At 36.8% G+C, this 13,567-nt stretch overlaps 1 pseudogene; it reads right to left on the reverse strand.

Moving 5' to 3' along the window:
• Positions 1-7,311: 7,311 nt before the first annotated feature.
• Positions 7,312-7,544, reverse strand: LOC112941306 (uncharacterized; annotated as a pseudogene).
• Between the last annotated feature and the right edge of the window lie 6,023 nt (positions 7,545-13,567).

The following is a 13,567-nucleotide window of genomic DNA, read 5'->3' on the forward strand; positions in this document are numbered from 1 at the left end:
GTTAGTCTTTAGTCTTGGCTTTATAACAATTTGTGATTTCATTCTTCCCTTAAGTTGATTTTTCTTGTGCTTCTTTTAGATGTTGGTCTGATAATATTTCCTTAATTTGTCCCTTGATTTTTTCTTTGATATCCTTGATTAATTTGGTTGACTTTCCTTGTATGCATCTTTGATTTCCCATGCTGTGAGATTTTATCTGATTGATCAAAAATTTATGATCCATTCTTAATAGGATTTGCCCATCATCACTGTGATCCTGCAATAATCAAAATTGTTGTCGGGATTGTCTTATGTAGATATTCTATTATCATTATTGAAAACATACAAATATGAGGTTACAAGATTTTCCTTACAATGTCATAATACCTATATTATTACAATAGACACTTCATGGTCAAAGTATATAATAAACATTCACATAATATCATAATCATGCATACACATGATATCTTGCATTCAAGGGTCAGATTGAGTCAACACATCTAACATTCAAAATATGAAACATAGATAAAATCATAACTCAAATAACTCATTCACTCAATGCATACACTCATGTGATCATATTATAGGTCATGTGGGTAATTCTCTTCACTACAATATCATATGCAACTCAATATACATAATAGCTTCTTTATTAAAGCCTTAACATCATTAGCTTATTTCAATTTAGATTTACCTTTAGATCCATAGGATTCATCCTCATGTTACAACACTTACTCTCAATCAATGCCTCACATGTTCATCATGAATACCTAATTCTCAAGGTAACATCACCACATGCCTTATTCTTGATCAATTATAGTCATATAAGAGGCATATAAACTCAATCTCAACACTACACAATCGTGATCCCTCATATAAATCCTAATAAAGATAGTTCATATCATCAATTTTTACTATTAAGCAATTCATGTCTAGGTTATGTAGTCTAAGGGAATTCATCAAGAAGTTCATCAATCTTAGAAGGGCACATCTAAAACCACAATTTGCCTCTTTCACGTCATGACCCTATACTATGTCAATTTCATCATAGAGTCTTAGATTAATCAAGAATACATGTAGAATTGTACTTAAATCATGTAATTACATCATAATCAACTCATATCCAATCAATTGGATGAACTTGCAACAACATTCAGAATGTAAACAAGAGCCAAAGTTAGGATGTGGGAAAACTCATGGATTCTTTGGAATTCAAGTTAAAATCATGAAAAATAAGTAGTATTATCAATAAAAAATATAATTTAACCTTTTTGGACAACTTCGAAAAGAATACATGGGTTGGCTTTTGAAGATTTCTATAAAGGAATTAAAAGGTTTTGAAGGGGATCCTTGGGTGAGGGCTACCCAAGGATGAATATAATTAATACATTAACTAGGAATCTTCAATAAATTTGGGGAAGAACCTTGAGAATCTACAAATCCTAGTTCTAATGGTTTCTCTTCTTCTTCTTTGAGTTTAGAGAGAGAAATATTTGTGAGAAGACTTGGGGTATTGTGGGGATTTGGTGTAACGACCCGATAGTACCCCCTAGAAGAAGGGAGCATCCATAGGTTAGAAAAATTGCGTACTTCACATTTCGGAGGTCTTATACAAGCCTTAGCTATCATTAATTACATAAGACATGAAAGGTAGTACAAAATTAAAAATTTTCACGAATAAAATTGATAAAAGAAACGTCTTTCATAAAAGCTAATGAGAAGTCTTATTGTCACAATCCATCTTAAATACACGACATAAATATCTTAGGGACACGACCATTTTACATTAATTGAAAATACATAATGATTCTTACTACTAGAATCTAAGAAATAGTACTATGTCCTCTGATATATGAGGACATACTTAGTCTCGAGAGAGTCGATTCCCAAGCTTTTCCTTCTAGTCCTCAACTTGCCTCTAGCCTATAATTATTAGGTATACACAAGTACGAGGTTAGTACAAAACAATGTACTAAGTATGTCATATGCAAAAAGGGACATTTTTGTAAAATATGATTTCATGCAAAATAAGTAAAAATTTCATTATTATAGAGTTAAAATAGCATAATAATCATCATTAATCTCATAAAAATAGAAGTCTCATAATTTTAGAACCAAAAGACACTTTACAGTAAGTCAAACAACATTATAGTAAAATAGTGACATGTCATAGTGAACATTATGAAACCTTATAGTGAGTTATTCACACCACGCATAGTGAACTTGTTTGCTTTGAGGTTTCCCTACGAAGTTATCTTAAGAATCCCTAGGTTAAGACAAGAAGGTACCGCCTGTACAACCCATTCTAGACACACCAAAGCGATCCTTAAGACTACAACCATAGGGTTACCTCGGCCGAGAAATAAGTCATCACTCTGAGCTAGACATTTGAAAGACATTCATACATTAAGTACCTCATGTAAGTAACCTTATACAATAGTAATTATTAGTTACACTAAGTGCAATGTGAGAGTAGCATCCTATACTACTACTCCCACTAAGTGCTGCTTAAGAGTTCCCTTGGATTAATTACGCTACATTAGTTATTCATAACTTCAATACATAAAAATTTAACTTTAACTTTCATTCATTAATAATAGAACTTAAGTCATCTAACTTCATTTTCAACTCATGATAACTCATTCATATACTTCATATAGAACACACCAAGACTCCCCTTTCAGAAGATCTACTTAGTGCAATAGATAGATAGTGTCTCATATAACCACCTACCATAAGTAGCACATTCTTTTAGGAGACTTAATTAAAACACTTCATATAGAACACACCAAGACTCTGCTTTCGGACGGTCTACCTAATGCAATGGATAGATAGCGTCTCATACCACCACCTGCCCTAAGTAGTACGTTCTGTTAGCAGACTTAGTTCATTCATTCTTTTGTGGTGGTTATAATTAACCTACATAGACCATGAGATCTAGACATGGAATCCCGATAATACCCTTATCGGATAAGGGATCCTTACTTGTTTAGGGTAGGGTCATTCTCTTAGCTTTTACATGGCTTTTCCAATAGCTACACCAACGCGGGCGCATAGTTAAGGGATAAGGAGATTTCTACTAAGTAAATCATTCTTTACTAATGAGTAGTACTCATCTAAATAGGTACATTGGAATACAACATCTCATCTCACGAAGTGTAACCACCCTTTCTTCATATTCTCTTGGTGCTAGGCATAAGCCCCGCAGATTCTCAACATTTTATACTATAGGTTAAGGATAACAAGTGGACACCATATCTCAACTCAAGAAAGGTATCCATACTCCTACCTCTCTTAGAAAGCTCTGGGAAGATTAAGAGGTTGCTACTTAACACTTCATCTCAACTTACGAAGAGTGTTCACCCCAAATATCCCCTTAATCACATTTACCAGCTTCATTTATTCATTCAAATGTGAGTGTGTATGTACCTGCTAGCAAATTTTGCACATAATCACCATTGCATTAACAGTGAATTCTAGACATGTTTACACCTTCATTCATCATTTCTCACACACTAGCATGCTCAACATATATGTAAGACTCCAAAAATGACTTAGGTGAATCTAGAGTCTTACATGGTTGTCGTAATTGTACAAGGTCCTGAAGGTTTTAAGGAAGTATCTAATAGTTTAGGTGCATTGAAGTGAAACGTCACGAGACGACCAAGACGTCTGACGACTAAGTGACCTATGTGCCTCATATGTGGTTTTATCTATTTGTATGTGATTAATGAGGTTATAAGGTTCTTAAATGATTTATTATAGTGATATAGGAAGCGTTCCAAGTTTTGTGAAGTTTGGAGTTCAAACGTCCAAAAACATCCATGACGTTCGAAAGGCTTGCCTTAAGACGACCTTGTATGTCTATGTATGTTTCGTCAAGTTTTACGTGTTCTTTTAAATGAAACTCATGTGGTACCTCCTAAACTCGTATATGAATTTTTTGGATAGGAAATGTATGGGTATGATTCCATGTAGGACCCACAAAGGTCCCTAAAGGAGGACCCAACAGTAGAGCTCAACACTGCCAGGTAGTGGCAATCGACGACCCATCAACCAGGCAATGGCCCATCAATGGGTCTCGTTGATGGAGCCATCATACCTGAAGGTTGAGGAGTTGCAGGTGCAGACCACGATACCCATCGACGGGCAGTGGGTGAGACCACAGACCGTTGACATGGGCATCAATTGTGCAGCCTGTTTTCTTGCCAGCTTTTTGTTAAGTTGAGGGGTGAAGTTGTAAATTCACCCCAATTCTTATTATGTGTGAGAAAGGTTATTTTGAGTGTTTATGGGTATTTTAAGAGTATATAAGTCATTAAAATCTCATTCTAACCCTAACACCTAAATAAAAACACATTCCATCCAAAAGTTCTCCAAAAACCTCCTTGAGAGTTCAAAGTGAAGATGGAGCTTGGAGATGGTTCTTCAATGGAGTTTATTCTTCAATTTTCATTGGTTCCTTCAAATAAGGTATTGGAATTCTTCATCTAAGGCTTTCCATCACCTTATAGCTAATTTCGAAGATGATTTTCTAAGATTTCAAAAAGATGAAAAGTGCAATTTCTACTCTAAGTCTTGGGTTCTTGCATTAATGGTTTTCAAACATTGATATATGATGTAATTTATGTAAAATTTATGTTTTCCAATGAAATTCTCCATTAACCTTTGATCTTCACAAATCTCTCAAATTTGACTAAAATGTGGGTTATGTGATCATGTTTTGAGATTGATGAATTCATGTGTAGATTATTATGACTTTTGATTCATATATCGTGGTTAATTGGTATGTAGGCTGTTTCAGTTTGATCAATTGAGTATGAATATTCTTAGATCTTTTGACTATTAAGACTTTTGAATTGATATTGACTCGATGCTTATAATTATAATGTAGCTTTCTATGGGCTAATGAATAAAGTAAGGATTGTATTCAATTGATGTCTAATTGGTATTATATTGATAAACTATATTTAATTGACTTAGATTCATTATGTATTATGGTTTATGTGTTTAATTGTTGGTTATGGGTAAGGGTAAGGGCCTTATGATATAAAATTGGATGAATTAGCTTTGGAATTGAAGTGGTAAAATGGAGTGGGGGTATACTGCCCTAATTCATTTTATTCTATGTAAATTAGACTTAAATTAAGTCTTGATTGGTATGGTACACTTATGGTGGCGGTTCTATGTAAAATTGATGTGGCCTTCTCGGCATTACTTTATGTAATATGATGATGATGGCCTTCTCGGCACTACTTGAAGTACTATGATTTTTGTATAGTTGTTTTATGTGAAGTATGAGTATATATATCTATATGTGAAGGAGTATGAAAGTATGTGTTCTTTTTATGTATGTTAGAAAATCATGTAAACCATAACTGTTTGCTTGAATGTGTAGTCTTAGGGTTGATGCATCGCGTTCCTACTTGGATATATGAGTCTATAATAGTTATATTGATGATTATATGGAAGTGTGTAGGATGACCTAAAGATGACAATGGTTATTGTTATGTGCTTATAGAATGACTAATAATATGTGTTAAGCTGAAGTATATGGTGTCTTGTGTTAGTTGACTTGTGTCTCTTACTTGATGCTTGTATGGGTACGAATATGTGATGTCTTGACTTAGGATGCTTAAGTCTCTTAAGTCTTGAATGTATAATTGACATGTGACCGTGAATGTTGTTAAGAAGTTCTTTATGTAAAACCTTATACCTAGTGGTAAGGTTATGTATGTTGAAGTCGAAAGTCGTAATGGTATCCTTCAAGTAAATGAAGGATGGACTTAAGGTTAATTGGCTGGAACGGAATCATATTAATCCTTAGGAAAGTCATAATGAGCTTCTTTTCTCCATTGGAAGGTAGCCCTAAGAGGACCTCTTTGGTAGGGTAAATGTGATTGGGTTATGAACTTGTTATGGGACCCTCTTATGTTAACCTTTAAAATTAATTACTCTATGATAACTACTCAATCTTATTTATACAAATAGAACTCGATCTAAGGGGATCATAAGCAAGTTCAGTGGTAGAAACCTCTGTAATCGATGGGAACCTCGAACCTGTCTGGGGCAGGAGAAAACTCATATTAAGCACTGCCCCAGCATCAATATGTATAAGGAGGAGGCACGATAACGAAGATCAATCCATCTCAATCTACAAAAAGCATTGCCTTGGGCATGCAACCCAAAAAGATAGAAAGACCACTCGCTCAAAGAAAACTCTTTTAGATCCTGGTACCAGCCAAGCCCCATCTCCGTACAGTCAAGTGGCTGAGTGCCCCCTCGACTCGGCAACAAAATTCGGTTATGGAATAGCCTCTTAGTCGGCTTTCTCATTCTTAAAGACTTTCTGGATGGTAGTGTTTATAGCGGACCTGCCTTGCTGAGAGATAGGATATTACATACTTGGTGTGCTTACGTTCACTTAGAAACTCTACGCCCCCTATTAGAGTAAGTCATGCTCTTGAAACTAGATTCACTCGTTCTTGTCTCTAGCGATTAACCTATTCCTAAGTAGTCTAATGATTAGCCTATCCCGCACTACTCGAAGCCTTTATAAACTCGTTGTCGGTTTCTATCGTAGTGGAGGTTGCTTTGAGGAGATCCTTGTGCCAGTGAGATTCCTTCCAACAATCGGGAAATAAAAAATACTAAAAACATTGGTATATTTCCAACACTCCAGATAAGAGGAAGGGCCTATGTCCATCCCCAACTTCCTTTCAATCCACATCGGAAAATTGAGGCTTTCTCTATTGGGAGTCATCAAAGGAGAAATGGGCATACGCTTGTTCGATAAGCCAAGGAAAAACAACCATCGCTTGGGTTGGTTTTGACACTCAATCGATCCGCCCTGCTAAAGAAGATCGATGCAAAAAGGTTAGATTTCACCACCTCTATCTACCCAACTATTACTATTTGATCTACAAAAATCCAACCTGGAAATTTTTAATCCCCCAGATTACCCTCTATCCCCAATCCCCTTTACTAGGTTGGGCAAGCTTTAATTCCCCTACTCCCAAGAAGTTGCTGGTTGGGATCGTGGAACAGTCGCTCGAGAAGTAAGAAGTTGATCCTTGTTTGGTCATAAGGATAATAGTTCTTCTTAAGTCAGGGGCGGCCGGACCGAGGGTTACTCAGGATTAGTAATGGCACAACCTGAAGAAGAGTAGGGGAGAAAGGGCTAGGCACTGGGTATCGCAGCACATCTGTTGATTCTTAATCCTAGTTGATTCTGCACATCGTTCGTGAAAGAACCGGACTTTTGACGGGCCAACCTTTTTTTATAAACCGTTTACCTTGAAAGGACAATAAGCTTTGCTCCTCTTAGCACTAGGCGCTCCCTGGTTTGTGATAAGGAAAAAGGATGTTGCATCTGGAACAAGATGATAAAGAGAGAGCTTCGTCTATCGATGAACAACCGATTGACGAAGCTCTTGGCATTTCTTTGTTTTTCTCTCCTTTCCTATTAGCGGGTTCCAACCCTTTTGATTGAAATTTCTTCGTTTGTACTGAACCGCTTGCAAAATCAATTTATGTTCCAGTGATATACATCCTCCTTGCATTTATGTCAGAGATGTCGCCAATGCTATGGTATTTAGCTTATGTAGATAAAAAATGATGAATAGGATTGTGGAACTCCACTCGCCGCCTATGCGAAAGGATGTCGCCCAAAAGAATGGAACATTGTTTTGCTCTGTTGGACGCGTCGATCCCGTATAACAAGTGAGCTCTTTACCCTCAAATTCAATCATGTGCGCGCGAAATTCTATCCTACTTTATTGTTACATAGCGATAGAAGCCTGCTTATGTTGCTTCGGCGGCACTTTTTTGCCCTCTCTTCGCTCTGGATAGGAACGCTAGTGGCCACGGGGAGAGAGAAGGCAAAGCGTATCGAAAGAAAGATACCACTACTTTGCCTCTTTGTTGGACCGCCGGATCGAACACAGTGGTCTCTGACCCGGACTAGGAACCAATTCGAATTTGGATCTTGACATGTCAATGGTTTTTAACTGTAGGCATTTTCCAAAGAAGTTGGCCGGCCTATCATGAATTAGGTCGGGGTGGCTGGTGGTTTTGGGATACCGTAGAAAATGCTTTTTTATGCCTCGGGTATTAGACACAACTCATATTCATTAAGTAATTCCACCCCTTCTTCATTCTTGCACCTATTTTCTTAATATTGTTCCTTTACCATGTTGTCTCAAGAACTTTTTTAATACGGTCCGGATTGCTAGCTCTCTTTCATAGTTTCGTTATAGATGATACACAAGGAATCTTTTTATGGTGGTTCTTCTTTCTAATGACCGAAATATCTATGATTCTTTTCTCCTAGATGAAGCAGCAGGCATCGGTCCATAGAACCTATAAAAAGGAGATGGTTGTGGTGCGAAGAACTCTTGTGAACCTAAGTCATTCGGCTCACGAGCTACACCGAGCGAGTACGGTAAGGGAAGTAATTCTAGTTAAGTATGATATTAGAATACAAAGCATGCCTTTTATAATCCTTAACCATGTGCCTACATGGGATGTGTCCTAGTTCTACTCTTGGCAAGTAGAACACCCTCATCAGAGTAGGTTAGAACTCCAGATTCCATGCTTTGCTAACATAGTCTATGTCGTTTATTTCCTATTCTCATCATATGGGATACTTACTATAATTAGAAAAGTTCTATAAAGTTTAGGTGATGGTATGGGACGATATGTCGACATTACATAATAGGCTTTGAAGGTGTTAGTGAGAGTCCCTAGGTTTTGTTGAAGACCATTACTTGAATGTCGTTTATTTGGCGAAGGAGTCTTACATGAACTAATTTATGTAATGATTTAAGTTAAGAAAGTATGTTAAAATGAAGTAGTACTTAACTAGAAAAATTAAGGGTTGTCTAGTTAAGGTGTGAAAGGGGCATAGGAATGGTCGCTTCTTATCTTACCTAGATAAGTCTTAAGAATGACTCTAGTTAGGGAAGTTGGTTGATTATGTGGACATGATCAAAGCCTTAGGTAGTCTTAAGGATTACTTAGGTAATCTTTAAGAGGTCACTATGGACATTATCTTCTTGATTTACTTAAGTAAGTATTTTGATAGCCTTTGGAAGGAGATTGTCATATCACCTCTATGTTAGTGTGTTAAGTGAAAATCATTCTATCTTAGGTATTCTATAGAATCTCTTAAGTGTCTGTGTGTGTTAGGGATTGTATAGGTGGTCGCTTCACAACTCACTCAAGTGAACCTTAGAGTCACCTTGGTAGAAGAATCTCATGTTCTTATGTTAATATCTCTTAAGTGTGTATGTGACTCATTATAAGTAATCTTAAGGGTCGTTTAGGCATATCTAGAGAGGGAATATAAGCGGTCTCTCTTTGTGTGACTTAAGTGAATCTTAGGTAGGTTTGAGTGAGAAGATTTCATGCTAAAGGGTGTTTAAAGTGAAGTGAAGTGAATTAACTATAAGGTTTATAATAATATGACTTTTTGATTAAGTGATTTCTTATGTATTTCTAAGTTATTAAATGTCTTCTTATGCTTAAAGTATGATGTTTTAATCGAAATTCATGAAAAACATGTTATTTACTAAATGTCCCTTTTTCATGATTTTTGCATGGCTTCCAACACAGTACATCTAATGTGCTAACCCCTTCTTTTCCCTTTTTTACAAAATTGTAGGGAATTGGAAGTCTTGATGTTCCATGGAGAATGGATAGGTTTCTAAGGCATTGAAGATTATGTATTGGAGAGTCCTCATCAATTCGGGGACAATATCCACAAGTTCCTCGTGTGATAGTCTTTATTTTATGTCTGGTATGGGATTAGTCCCAAGTATTGTATACTTTAAATTTTAGATGGTTCAAGTAGATGTTGTAAAGATTTAATGTTTTTAATGAATGTCTTCCGCTTGTGTAATGTTTATGAAAAAGTTCTTCGTGTGTGATTTTTTTTAAAATTCTTACCTATTTTAGGATGTTTATTATGCAATAAATGATACGAGAGGCCTAGACAAGACTTCTTGAAGTCTCATTTGCCGTGTGAAGACAGAAGGATGTCCTAAATTCTAGGGTGTACTTGCAGGTCGTGACAATATACTCATACTTCATTTAGGCATAATCTAAGCAAGACATACAATTCAAGCTTCATAATACATATCAACATGAAAATCATCATTAAAAAATCATTTCACACATTATGACTTTAAAGCCATACTTAGAATACATACCAAATATAACCAACTACAACAATTAAACACCACCACCAAGAAGGTGGAACATACCGCTCAAGCACATTTCATTATAAGAGTTATACAATATAAGTAACTCAACATTTAACCAAGCTTTCACCACCTATAACCAATTTCTAAATATTTGATCATAAAATAGCCCTTAGGGTAGTATCTAAACCATAATATCAACATTAGGAAACCAAGGTTCAAACACTACACAATCATATTCTTTTGACCAATTTTTCAAGATAGAACATGGAAATATTCATAAGCATGAATTCATTAGGGTTTTGATATTAAAATGACCAATTAATACTATAAACAACATATTTGAATCATTAAAACACTTTTACATGAAGAATCATTCTTAGAATCAAAAGTAGGAGAAGATAGAGTTTGGAAACCCTTTTTAAAATCTTTTAGCAATGACTCCTTGAATGGTAGAGGGTTCAAGGTTAACTACCATACCTCAAAAAGAAGGAAACCCACTGATTTTTTATGAAGAAACCATCCACCACCATCCCTCCAAGCCATTCTTGAGTCCAAGCTTATGTTTGGTTTTACAGAGAGTCTTTCTTGAAAGAGGATTTTGGGTTTTAGGAAATCAAGTCTAAAATTAGGTCTAACTGTCTGAACACTCTTAATATACCTAAAATACCTTAAAATTGTCATCCTATGTTTATAAAATACTTCGGGTGAATTTACCAAACACCTGTCATGACCCAAAGCGGGCCGCGAGTGGCACCCACACTTATCCTACTATGTGAGCGAACCAACCAATCTAAACCCAAACATTTCAACCATAAATAACATAATATAATGCGGAAGACTTAAACTCATTAATGAAAATCAATTAATTAACTTCTAAAAACTCAAACACTTATTATTATCCCCAAAATCTGGAAGTCATCATCACAAGAACATCTACCGTCAAATTACTAATTCTAAGAGTATCTAGAAAGCTAGAACAAATAAAAAGCTAGTCCATTCCGGAACTTCAAGGCATCAAGACATGAAGAAGAAGATCCAGTCCAAGCTAGAAGCGTTAGCTCACCCTGAAATCCGGTGTAATGAAGACTGACTAGAGTTGCGGTTGAGTTGAAGACGACGGTACGTTCGCTGTACTCCACAAATAACAAAGAATGAAACATACAAGTAGGGTTCAGTACAAACACAAGTACTGAGTAGATATCATCGGCCAACTCAAAATAGAAAATAGTATATATCAGATAATATCATAAAATCAACTACAATACTCAACATGCGGCATTTACAATTACCATAACCCTTGGTCACAACACCAAGCACATCAATGAGGACTCACGCCTCCCCATCATACTCATTTAGGAATTCGGTTCATTAAATTGAAAATATTAACATCTTTCAAGATTCATTATCTTTATTTCTCTCATGTCGGTACATGACACTCCGCTCCATATACTATCCTTGTGCCGGAACGTGACACTCTGATCCTCATATACTATACTGGTACTGGAACGTGGCACCCGATCCATATACTATCCTGGTGTCGGAACGTGACACTCCGATACTCATTATACTATCCTGGTACCGGAACGTGGCACCCAATCCATATACTGTCCTGGTGTCGGAACGTGACACTCTGATCCTCATCATACTATCCTGGTACCGGAACGTGGCACCCGATCCATATACTATCCTGGTACCGGAACGTGGCACCCGATCCCCTAATCTCACTACTATCGTTCATCAAGCCTTATTTTATACCAAGGCATCATCATTAACAAAGTAGATTAGGGTTTTTCAAGATTTAGGATTCAATAGCTTCATCATGCTTATTTTATCACAATTATATAATCACATTCATGCAAGCATACAATTAAGCATATAGAAGGGTTTACAACACTACCCAATACATATCATTCGCTATTAAGAGTTTACTACGAATAGCATAAATCATAACCTACCTCCACCAAAGAATTCGTGATCAAGAATCTACTTTCCCAAAGCTGTGTTCTTCCTCTCTCTCAATCGATCGTTTCTCCCTCTCTCTCTGTTCTTATTCATTTTCTTATTCAAACCCTCTTTATTTTACCCTAATTACCATATAATTAAGTATAAAAGATGGCAAAAGTAACCCACTAATTAACTCAAGGTTATCTCCTTTAACCCCTAAGTAATTGAATTATTAGTATTACCTACTAACTTTATAATTATAAGCAGGAATAGTCCAAAACGCCCCCTTAAAACATTAAACAGAAATCCGACCCAGTCAGGGTTACGTAGCCTGTGACGGGCCGTCGTGCCTTTGACGGTCCATCCTGCTGAGTCGTCACAGAGTTCAGAGACTCACTTTTTACTTAAGACCCTATGACGGTCCGTCGTGCCTACGATGGTCCGTCCTGCCATTTCGTCGCGAAGTTCAGAGAGTTTTTCTTAGTATCCAATTTTTCAGAATTCTATGTGTTTTGGAATGAGACCCTCTCGACGGTCCGTCGTGCCCATGATGGTCCATCGTGGGATCTATCGACTCAGACAGTTATTACCAGAAAATGCGCTAATGCTCAAAATGACTAAATAGGTCATTACAATAGATACAAATTTACCCATCGTTCGTCCACGAACGATCACAAGAAGAAAAACAAGGGCGAAAAGGAGTACCTGAATCTGTAAACAGATGTGGGTATCTTTCTTGCATATCAGCCTCTTTCTCCCAAGTGGATTCTTTAACCGGCCGATTCTTCTATCGAACCTTGATGGATGAAATCTCTCTTGACCTCAACTTGCGGACTTCTGTATCTAAAATAGCAACAGGCTCCTCCTCATAAGACAAATTCTCATCAAGAAGAACTGAATCCTAACGAATAATGTAGTTTCTATCACCATGGTATCTTTTCAACATAAACACATGAAATACCGGGTGCACTCCTGACAGCCCTGGGGGCAAGGCTAATTCATAAGCTACCTCCCCCACGCGCTTCAAAACTTCAAATGGGCCAATATACCTCGGACTAAGCTTACCTCTCTTACCAAACCGCATCACCTCTTTCATGGGCGAAACCTTCAGCAAGACTTGCTCTCCCTCCATAAACTCCAAGTCTCTAACTTTTCGATCTACATATTCCTTTTGCCTACTTTGAGCCGCTAGATGCTTTTCCTAAATGCATTCACTTTATCTAACGATTCCCTCAGAAGGTCAGTACCCCAAGGTCTAACCTCAAATGCATCAAACCAACCAATGGGAGACCTACATCTCCTCCCATATAATGCTTCAAAAGGAGCCATATCAATACTTGAGTGATAGCTATTATTGTATGAAAACTCCGCTAAGGGTAAGAAGTTATCCCGATGACCATCAAACTCTATCACACATGCACGAAGCATATCCTCCA

Source organism: Solanum lycopersicum, chromosome 4 (genome assembly GCF_036512215.1).
Source record: "Solanum lycopersicum chromosome 4, SLM_r2.1".
Taxonomy (NCBI): Eukaryota; Viridiplantae; Streptophyta; class Magnoliopsida; order Solanales; family Solanaceae; genus Solanum; species Solanum lycopersicum.